This window comes from Oryx dammah, unplaced genomic scaffold, assembly GCF_014754425.2.
Source record: "Oryx dammah isolate SB20612 unplaced genomic scaffold, SCBI_Odam_1.1 HiC_scaffold_10, whole genome shotgun sequence".
In the NCBI taxonomy this organism is placed as follows: Eukaryota; Metazoa; Chordata; class Mammalia; order Artiodactyla; family Bovidae; genus Oryx; species Oryx dammah.
Genome location: NW_024070194.1, coordinates 43282113 through 43292938, shown reverse-complemented (window position 1 = coordinate 43292938; position 10826 = coordinate 43282113).

Here is a 10826-nt window from a genome sequence, read left to right as displayed (position 1 = left end):
CAATGTGGGGCAACAACAAGAAACTGGCCTGGGGATGAGGCGCTTGGGACATGAGATTCCAGGGCCCTCATTCTGTGCTGGCCTGCACAGAATCCAGGTTGCATAATTTTTCCAAGTCTGAGCTTTGAGTTCAGGATAAGGGCAGTTTCCCTGGGTACTCAGCCTGGGGTCAGCAGGAGCAAAGAGAAGGGAGCTGGAGAGAAGCTGAATGCCCAGTGAGGGCGTCAGTACAAGGCTTACCAGCATCTTCTGTTCACCCCAAATGGGCCTGCATGGAAGAGGCCTTGGAGAGAGGAGGGGAAGCGGAGGGGACCGGCAGCAGGCTGCACATCTCCAGTGTTGTCCTTCTGCTCATGACCAGCTTCTAAGCAAGCAGCACCACACGTGGGCCTACACAGCCCCGGTCGTCTGGCCTGCCCTAACCGCCCAGACCTCCTTCCCCCCACTCTCTCCTTCATGATCCCACTCAGTCACTCTGGTTCTCTTTCCCTCGTCTCTTCCCACCTCTTGGTTTTACACTTGCTGTCTGCTTTGGGAAACTGACCTTGGCTCTGCTCATGGTGCCCGGTTGACCAGGCCTCATCCCAGCATCACCCCCATGGGGGCCTTTTCTCTTCCGGCTCCAGATGAAAGCAGGGCTCATCCCTCCTGCACACCCTTGACATCAACCGGTTTGATTTTCCCCAGGACACTTTTCATAATCCTAAATCATCTTGTTCAAGTGTGTGCAGACAGCTCTGCATGGTGAAAGCTTCCTCTATAATGTGAGCTCTGTGCCAGCCAGGATTCTGCTATTACTGCCCCTAAGAGTGCCTGACAGACAAATACAAATACCATATGGTATCACTTATATGTGGAATCTAAAATAACCATGCAGACAAATTTATTTAAAAAACAGAAAGAAACTCGCAGACATAGAAATCAAAGTTATGGTTTCCAAAGGGGAAGGAGGTCAGGGAAGAATAAATTAGGCATTTGGGACCAACAGATACATTTGTTGCTGTTCAATCACTCAGTTGTCTGACTCTTTGTGACCCCATGGACTTTAGCCCACCTGGTTCCTCTGTCCATGGGATTCTCCAGGCAAGAATACTGGAGTGGGTTGCCATTCCTCTCGCCAGAGGATCTTCCTGACCCAGGGATAAAACCCAAGTCTCCCACATTACAGGCAGATTCTATATTCAATATCCTGTGATAAACCATAATGGAGAATGAGTATTCTTTTTCATATTCTTCTGTATGCATAGAGGAATATATATGTTCTTCTATATATATATTCTTATATACATGTGTGTGTTTTATATATATGGATATAAAACTGAGTTACTTTGCTGTACACCAGAAACTAACACACTAATAAGCTATACTTTAATTTTTTTTTTTTAAAGGAGTGCCTGGCATACAACAAGCACTTGATAAATGTATGTTGAGTGGATGAACTCTGTCTGCCTGTTTCAGGCAGAGAAGGCCATTATCTTGACAATTCCTATATTTCTCCCATCCACCCTCTCTGATATACATCAAGTTGAGAAACCAGATCTTGGCGAGTGAGTTTTCATGTCTGTAATATTCTGGGGGCCATACTGGGCTCCTGAGTTTTCTATCACCTGAATATGAAAAAATAACTGATCTCCGAAACAATGCAAATGTCCAAAGGGAAAAAAAATTAGACTAATTACCTGTTGATACTGCAGAACATGACTCAGCAATAAAGAGGAAAGAATCAATGATTCAGGCAGCCACTCGTGTCCAACTCTTTGGGACCCCATGGACTGTATAGTCCGTGAAATTCTCCGGGCCAGAATATAGCCTTTACCTTCTCCAGGGCATCTTCCCAAACCAGGGATCGAACCCAGGTCTCTCGCATTACAGGCAGATTCTTTACCAGCTGAGCCACCAGGGAAGCCCAAGAATACTGGAGTGGGTAGCCTATCCCTTCTCCAGCGGGTCTTCCTGACCCAGGAATCGAACTGCAGTCTCCTGCATTGCAGGCAGATTCTTTACCTCCTGAACTATAAGGGAAGCCCCATTCAGGCAACAGTATTCGTGAATCCCTAAAACATGATGAGTGACAGAAGCAGACACAAAAGAACACATCTGGTATTATTCCACTCACATAAAATTCTAGAACAGACAAAGTAATTGTCTGGTTATAGAAATCAGAACATGGGTTCTTCATGTAGAGACTGACTAGAAAGACAATGAGAGAACTTTGAGGTGAGACGGGAAAAAGCATTCATTTTGTTTGGGAGAGTTATTACACAAGCGGGTACATTTGTCAAGAATTATTGAACTGGACATTTCAAAACTGTATTTTGTCATATGTAAAAAAAAGAAAATGTTACTGAAAAAATCCCTTTCTCGACCATCCCAAGGTGAAACAGGGAGATCAAAGCTGTGTGATTAATTGGAAGGAGAAATTAAAACTGCCAGAATATGGAGTAAAATGGTGAAACGATATAAGAGAAGACTTCTCTGATATGACTCTGAGGAAGCCCAACTCAAGCTGAGAGAAGAAAGAAAAGGGTATTTGTTGTTTCATGCAAGTGAGACGTCAGACATGGAGTTGGCTTCAGGGTTCAAGGTTCACAGGAACTGGCGTCCCCGCGGCTATGTCTGTCGTCGTCTGGCTCCTTTCTACCCCACTCCCTGATACCAGGACGGCCGCCGCAGAATGGGGGCTGGATTGGCCCTCCCTGGGCCCCCTGCCTACCACTGTGGCTGGAGGATGGAGGAAAAACCAAGTTACCTGGGAAAGAATGAGGGAGGAAAGCTCCCCAGAGAAAATGGGGCGCTGTAACATGACATTCGGACAATGGCCTTGGAAGGGGAGTCTAACTCCCAACAGAGGCCACTATCGCATTAGTACAAATGATGGGGAGAGTCCAGCAATCCATGAATAACCTGAACGTCACCCCTCATTCAGCAATATGCCAAGAAGATAAACATACCGGCTTCAGCTTGGTGGGTGGGGACTTGCATGTGTGAGGAATGTTTTTTATTTTATTTTCTTGCTGAAACTAAATCTAAAACCTGCAGGTAGCAAACATGAGATCACTGTGCCTGGTGCTTCCTGGTTCACACAAATCTATCATCACGTCACTCCGCAAAGGGCAAACACCTCTGTATTAGACAATTGTTGGGTAACAAGGGGCTTCCTCCAGTCCCTAACCTGCTGGCAGAATTATAACTGAGCATGACCTTTGTACGGAAAGGGAGCTGAAGAAGCAGCATTTTAATGCCTGCCTGAGTGTTTCCCCTAATTCAGAAAACCCAAAGCATTGCTTGGATTGGCTCTGCTTTCCTGAGATGAAAACAAGCCTTTCCATCTCCCCATCATAGTTTTTTAGAAATGTTTAAGCCTTCCAAAACAATTCTCTGGTCATTCATTCCCAACATTTGAATTTACAGTTCCAAGGAAGTGAAGAACATTTGCAGATTCTTTTTTTTCTTTTCTGGTTCACAGCGATAGGATACAACACAATGTACCAAGAGAAGCCCAACTGAGATCATTACAACTTCACTTTTTATGAGACATCTAACAGTGATCTTGTCTTTTTACGCTAGAAATCCAGCAGAAACTCACCAGATTGTGCCTTCTGCTCCCCCAAATACACAACACTTAAGTCATATCTTGCTAGATCAACTTGGCGTCCCAGAACGACTCTGGGGAGGTGGTCCTATAGCCATGGGAGTGACACAGACAAGCTGTGGGTCACCTCTGTGAATGGTGGGCTCAGAAAAACATCTTCATGGATAACCTTGCTGCAGTCGTTTGTATTTTTTTTCACTCCTTGGTATGGACTGTGTTTATCTTTGCAGTATGATTGCCCTGTGAATTAAAATTGATATGATAGAACCCAAATGGCAGGTACAATCGGTAGTGTTTGAAGTATAATCTGAACTGGCTAATTTAAACCATTTAAAAATGGATGCAGACAATTGAGTGTTCACTAAACTTGGATGGGATGTGGAGGGGAATGTGCCCTCAACAGAACTCCTTCAAGATCTCATTTCTCAGCAGTGTGTGCACCTGAGAGGTAAGACAAAACATTCTAGGAAGGACGATTCAGACTCTCAGAGACTTCAAGGAAAGGTCGTGTGCTCCTCTGCCAGTGCGAGGGGAACATGGGACTGTGCACAGGTTCTACCAAAAAAGGCACGTACATAAAGGTGAAAACTTTCAGCCACCCACCCTGCTTACCTTGCATCCAGCAGGAAACCAAACCCATGGCAGGTGATCAACTCCCAGTTTTCTGAGCCAGTACAGAATTTTGGAATATTCTTCTATCTTTAAAGTCCCGAGTGAAGTAACTTGATTTTTGACCTTTGAGGGGGAAAATTGCCAACAGTACATCTCATTGTTTGATTTGTAAATCCAAAGGGTTTGAAGATAGTTTCATAGAAAGAGAAAGGATGAGAGAGAGAGAGACAAAGACTGAAAATGACATACGGGCAAAAGCCAGTTTAGTGACCAGACCTGGATTGCAATGTTGCTCCATCACTTAGCAGTCATAGGGTTAAATTTTGAGGCAGATTCCTTCTCGGAGCCCCAGTTTCCTCAAGTGTAACATGGAGACAGTGACCTCAAGAAGGGTCACTCTGCAGCAGAGAGGATGCCTCTGGTGGTTGAGATGCAGAGGTGTTCAAGGCAAAATTGCTCCTATTGGTGGTTCTTGCTGTTGCTATGGTTACCCCCTCCCGCCCCACCCCCTATGTTAGCTGCAGTCAGGCCTCTGGCCCTTACGTTTGGAGTTTGTCCTCATGAAAAGTCACTCTTCTGCCAGTAAAGGAAATGGCCTGGAGCCCTATTCTCAGATACTGTACAGAACAGAGGAACCAGTGCTCACTGTGTGTTTACTCAAGCCAAAGGGTTCAAACTGCTTCCTCAAATGGTCCCAGGGAAGCTTTGTCAGCTGAGTGTTTATGATCGGCTGCCTGGGAAGGAATAATTAAACTCCTGCCAACACAAAGCACCCTGTACACACCTCGGAGCAGCCTCCTTGTTTTTTCTAAATGGCATGGCCCCCCAGCCCCCAGAGATAATCACATCTGTGTTGTGATTTAGCCAGAAGTTCTAAGGCTTCAGTGCTTCTCTCGCCCTCATGGGCACTTTGTTAGGAGCAGTTCAGGGTCCGTCTCACCAGGAAGTCCATGGTCACCCTTAGCCCTAGCTGGAAGGGGCTGGATTGGGTCCCCCACTGCTAAGGGAGACCAGCTCCTCACCTCAGCTCCCATCTCAAGAGAAGGAGAGACTTCAACAGATACGGAATACGAAACAGAGAGCCAAAAAGTGCCAGAAGGGCATGCCTTTCCAATGCCTTTTCAGAAGGGCATGTTGATGCCCTTCTGGAAAGGGAGCCTAATTGCACAACATCCTCTTCCGGAAGGGTCAGAACTCCCGGTGGAGAGGGGCTCTAAAGCTAATAAAAAGGGCCCCTGAGAGGGACAGATTCATACCTGTACATGCTCAGAAGAGATGATGAAGGGAACTTCCTGGTGGTCCAGTGGTTGAGAGTCTGTGCTCTTACAGCCCATCGCTAGGGGCACATGACACTTTTCCAAGATATTTGAACCCTGAGGGGACTGGCTCCCAATGTGGATGCCCCCAGCTCAGTCCCAGGGACCCACCAGCTGCACCAGGGGACTTACATGCTTGAACACACCGCACAGCTCGGATGTGCAGAGAAAAGGGAACTGCTCGTGTGGTCTGCCCTTGGTTCTGATCCTCCCCTACCCACGAGGGAGAGAAAACAGCTAACTGTTAATTCTGCCCGTCTGATCCGTTCACTGTCCTCTGAAGCAAAGCTCGGCCTTGCCGATTTCTGTCTCTTCTGCTTCTTTCACAGAGTCTTTTGCAAAATGGCTTTTTGGATGTTTGGGAGGAAGGTTTAGGGTCCTGGGGGATGGTGTCCTCTGGCTCCTTCCCGGGAGGGATGGCCTTCATGTCCCTGGTTCTTGAACACCTGACTGGCCTTTGGGGTGCAAAAAGTGTGACTGGAGGACTCCAGGTCTATCCCAGGCCCACAGGGAACACCAGCCATCATCCTCTGGCTGGTTAGCATCATCTTCGTGGTCCCTGATGCTCAAACCATGCTGAGGCCCCCAGCTGCTGAGCACCCACCTGGCTTCTGCAGACCTGTTACTTCCCTCCCATAACTGGCCCCCAGAGAGTGTACTCAGAGCTCTCAGTGCATCAGCCCATGAGGGCCTGGGAAAGCTTCATCTCAGGCCTGTTACCCACAGCGACTCAGCCGAGCCCTGACATAAGCATGTGAGTGCAAACATCTCATTCGGGAGATGACACTGGGAAACACTGGTAGGGAGGAAGGGAAGTAAACAGGAAAAAGAGAAACCAGGAAAGTGTGCATCATTTTTAAAAATATATATATATTTCTTTATTTGACTGTGCCAGGTCTTAGTTATGACATGCAAACTCTTAGATGTGGCATGTGGGATCTGGTTCCCTGACTGGGGATTGAACCTGGGTCCCCTGCATTGGAAGCGTGGAGTCTTAGACACTGGACCACCAGGGAAGTCCCAAGGTTGCATTATTAAGCACATTGCCACTGTGGACAAATGGGGTTTAATCCCCCCAGGGAAGCTGAGAAATAGGGCAGAACAAGCCTCAGAGTTAATAATTCATAAAGCAAACTGTGAAGATGACACAGAATATGCATGCAAGGCAGTGCAGCACCCAGCACTTGATAAAGGCTCAGTAGACCTGAACACAGTCTGCTTCGCCACCAGCGCTCAGGCCCCGACTGCTGCTGGCCAGCTCCTTCCAGGGCTTTTTTGGCTGTTGGTTTTTTAGTATGTCTTTGATCTCTTCTTTCTGATCCTCGCCCTCCTTTATTTTCATTCCCTGAACTGAAGCATGTATTTCCCAAGGTCCAGTCTGAATTTTCCACTGTCTTCCTGCTGAATGACTTCATCCACACCCAAAGTTAATGGTAAAAAAATACTCAATTCCCTGCAAACGCTGATCCATAGAGACCCCCCACTGGGTCTCCATTCTGTCTTACTCCAGTGAAGGGACAGCAGCGTCCCTGTTAAAATGAAACCTTGTCATTGCCAGTGTGTTAGAAAGTATAGTAAAAGCAGCTGAGTGAATGTTTGTTTGAGGATGTGAAGCGTTGTAAGGTTTTGGGGGAGATAAGTCTTTTCATACCACTTTGATGGGAGTCCAACTTTATATGGCTTTCTCAGAGGGCATCTTGACAGTAATTGTTGAAACTAAAAATACACACTTTTTACCACCCAATAAGGCTACTTTTTGCATATCCATCCTAGAGAAACTCATTCAAATGTGTGCAGTGGAATTCATTCCTGTTAGTTGTATTAGCCACATATTGCTAAATGTCCATAGATAAGTGAAAAATGAAGTATTTATATGATAGAATAACCCTATGGCAGTTAAAAATAAATGAACAAGAACTCTACATATCAACCTGGATAGATCTAAAATAGTTGGGGGAAAAAAGCAGCTAGCAAGCACTGGTAACTTTTCTATCCCAATAGTTTTGCCTTTTCCAAAATGTTTTATGAATGAAACCAAACCATATGCAATCTTTTGAGACTGGCTTCTTTCATTGAGTGTAATATACTTGAGATTCGTCCATCAGTAGTTCCTTTATATTGTTCAAATGTGTTGCCTTTTTCTCGGGCTGATAGAAGCCAAACTCACAACAGTGGTGAACTCTGGGAGGATGGAGGGAGCCAGGGTTGGAGATGGAGACAGGGGGTCTGAGATTCCAGCTCTCGCCTTTAGTTCTCCACTGGGCTCCCAGGTTCTCCAGGTTTGGCTTTATTGGTAATGGTATCACTGAAAAGAAAACAGTGGATTTCTGTCTTGACATATGTACTTGAAAATTATATTTATGAAGACAGTAGATGAAGTTGATATTTGTCCTGATCATTGAGAGAACACCTCTGTTCTTAGATAATATACAATGGAGTCTTTAGGAGGAAAAGTTATGATGTATTCAACTCACCTGCAGAAGAGAGAGAGGATATAGGAAATTCCTGATATCAGCTGAAGAGGAAAGGAATTTCACGAAGCAGGGAAAGAGACAAGCTGGGGGCAGCATCTACCTTCCAAGTCAAAAGCAGAAAGGAGGAGAGGTGGGGAAAGGGTACGCTCTTCCCAGGCATCTTGGGAGGCAGATGTGAGATGAGAGGAAGCAGGAGGATGAACAAGCACCTCAGGGCTCAGGTCCAGGGCTATCAGAGCATGTTTGCATAAGGGGTTGTGAAGTTTGTCAGCCTGATCCTCCACGTGTGACTAGGGCTGGGATCCATGGCTTCAAATTCATTTGCTGCTGAGGATTGTGAATAGTACTTGGCGGACACCTTGGTGATACACGTGTCTCTGCTCAGACCTGGTGAGCCGAATAGCTGATGTTGGGTGATGGAGGTCAGGTGTGCAGCAGGGGAGCCCAGTGGAGAACTAAAGGCGAGAGCTGGAATCTCAGACCTCCTGTCCCATCCCTGTACCATCTGCCTTCCTATGTACCATCTTAACCTGGACTTGTGATGGTGAAGGGCAAACCCAAAGTGGTCCAGAAATATAGGTGGGTACCACATCTGCACTGGTACTGGATCTCAACTTCAAACAAGGGACTTACTCTTCAATGTCACCTCCTAACTTCTCACCCCACCTCTTGGCCTTTCTAGATATTGCTACTAGAGTACCAAGTGCTACCTCCCACTCACCTCTTGGGATATTCACTTTCCCTCCCAACTAAACTTCCTTTACCATGTCCCTCTTTCTGCCAATGGCTCCAAAATTTTCAGCATCCGACAGGTCACTCTCACCCTGTCCTTTTTCCTTTCCTTCTCAATTGAAACTTTCCTTGAAGAACATCTCTTCTGCCTTTGACATTTCCTGACTCATTCCTTCTTCATTCCAGTGTTCATCAGCCCCGTTGCGGAGTCATTCCTATTTAACCAATCTTTCTTTCACTCTGGTCTCTCCCTATTCATTGCTTTCTTCACCCTGCTGTCAATCATTCCAACCCCTCCTCGATCCCACAGCAGCCTCCCATTGTCCATCTCATTAGTCATTCCTTGGTCATCTTTAGTTTAATTTCCCATGTCCAAGAAGTCACTGCCCTATACATTGTTTCCTTCAAATTGTCTCATATTCATCTTTTTTCATCATTTCCATTGAAGCCTCCTAGTTCTATAATTCATCACCCAAGAACCCAGTAACCATCGGTCTTCTTGACTTCAGTTTCTCCACCCTCCCCTACATTCCACCACTGCACTAATCTTACTTCAGCATCATTTCCCCAGACCACACCTTTGCTCAAGAATGAACAGTGGCTTACCGCTCCTTATCACATCAAATTTAAACTTCTCTGCATGACTGTCATCATCTGGCCCTACACTCCAATTTTCCCACCCACCCCACATTTTTTCCTATTCCACACTAAATTTCCTCCACCCTGTCTGTTCTGTAAACATTCTATGTTTAGTCGTGAGCATAGAGCTTTGCTCAGACTTTCCATCCTCTGTTCAATCAAAACCTGTTTAACTTGTTAACATCTATGGGATCTTTCATGGCCTCTCATCCACATCTCATGTTCTATCAATACTAAAACCAGAATGTTGGGGGCAAGAGATCAGATTTGACCGGGGCAAGCTGAGACTAAGAGTCTACAGAACTCCCACTAGGTGACAATCAGGCATTAGGGCCCTAAGCAGAGGTCTGAGAGAGAACCCATCACACTAAGGCTGGTTCTGTGGGTGCAGGAGGTGGTGTCAAGCCTGGGATGTGAGTCTATGACAGAAGTATGAAAAAAGACTTTCAACTCCCAGAAAAGGGCAGCATCTGCGTTTGGAATGCACTCAGAAGTCACAGACTCAAGGGAAGAAAGGTATAAAGAAGAGGAAGGCAGGAGGCTGGTGGTGGAATTGGTGGCAGTGGATGATTCTGGCAGGCTGACCAGTGAAAAGTTCTGGCCTTCCCCATGAACATCTTGTGTGCTTGCTTGGGCTCTATAGTACGTAGTCTCCAAGGAAATTCTTTCCTTCACCTTTATGCAGAAGTCATTCTGCCATTGATTTCTCCTCTCCTTGCTTCTGGGTTGGCCTCATGACTGCTTTGGTCAATAGACTATATGGCATGTGACGTTATGGAACTTCTGTCCTGAACCTTAAGAAGCCTGGCAGCTTCCACTCCTTCTTGGAACACAGTTGCCATGCTGGAAGGAGCCCAAGGGATGTGGAGGAGAACCGGACACTCAGTGTTTGGCTCAAGCTCAGCTCCCAGCCAACAGCCAGAGTCAACCAGCCACGTGAGTTCTCCATTGGGATGTCTGGTTCAGAAAAGCCCCCACATCGTTGACTAGAGACATCACCCAGAACAGAAAAACATCCAATGGGACCCAAGTCAAACCACAGAATTGGAAAGATAATAAAAATGATTGTTGTTTCTAAGCGTCTAAGTTTGGGAGTGTTTTTCTGCAATATAAAGCCAAAACAGACTCAATGAATGTCTTGGCTTCTAATGCGTACTTTCCTTAGCCATCTTTCATGACACCTAATATGTTGAGAATCCAGAAGGCAAGGTGCCTGGCATGCCTGGGGGAACGAGTTCATCAATGACTTGGGTTTGTCTTGATCATTCTCTTTTCTTCCAGGTGTAACACAGATAATCTCATCTATCTTTTGTTTAGATTACATGTTAGCATTTTATTTTAAGTTATTTGTATTATTTCTCCAATTTTTAAAAAATTTATTTATTTGTTTTTGGCAGTGCTGGGTCTTCGTTGCTGTGCACCAGCTTTAGTAATTGTGGCACACAGGATTATTTGCCCCTC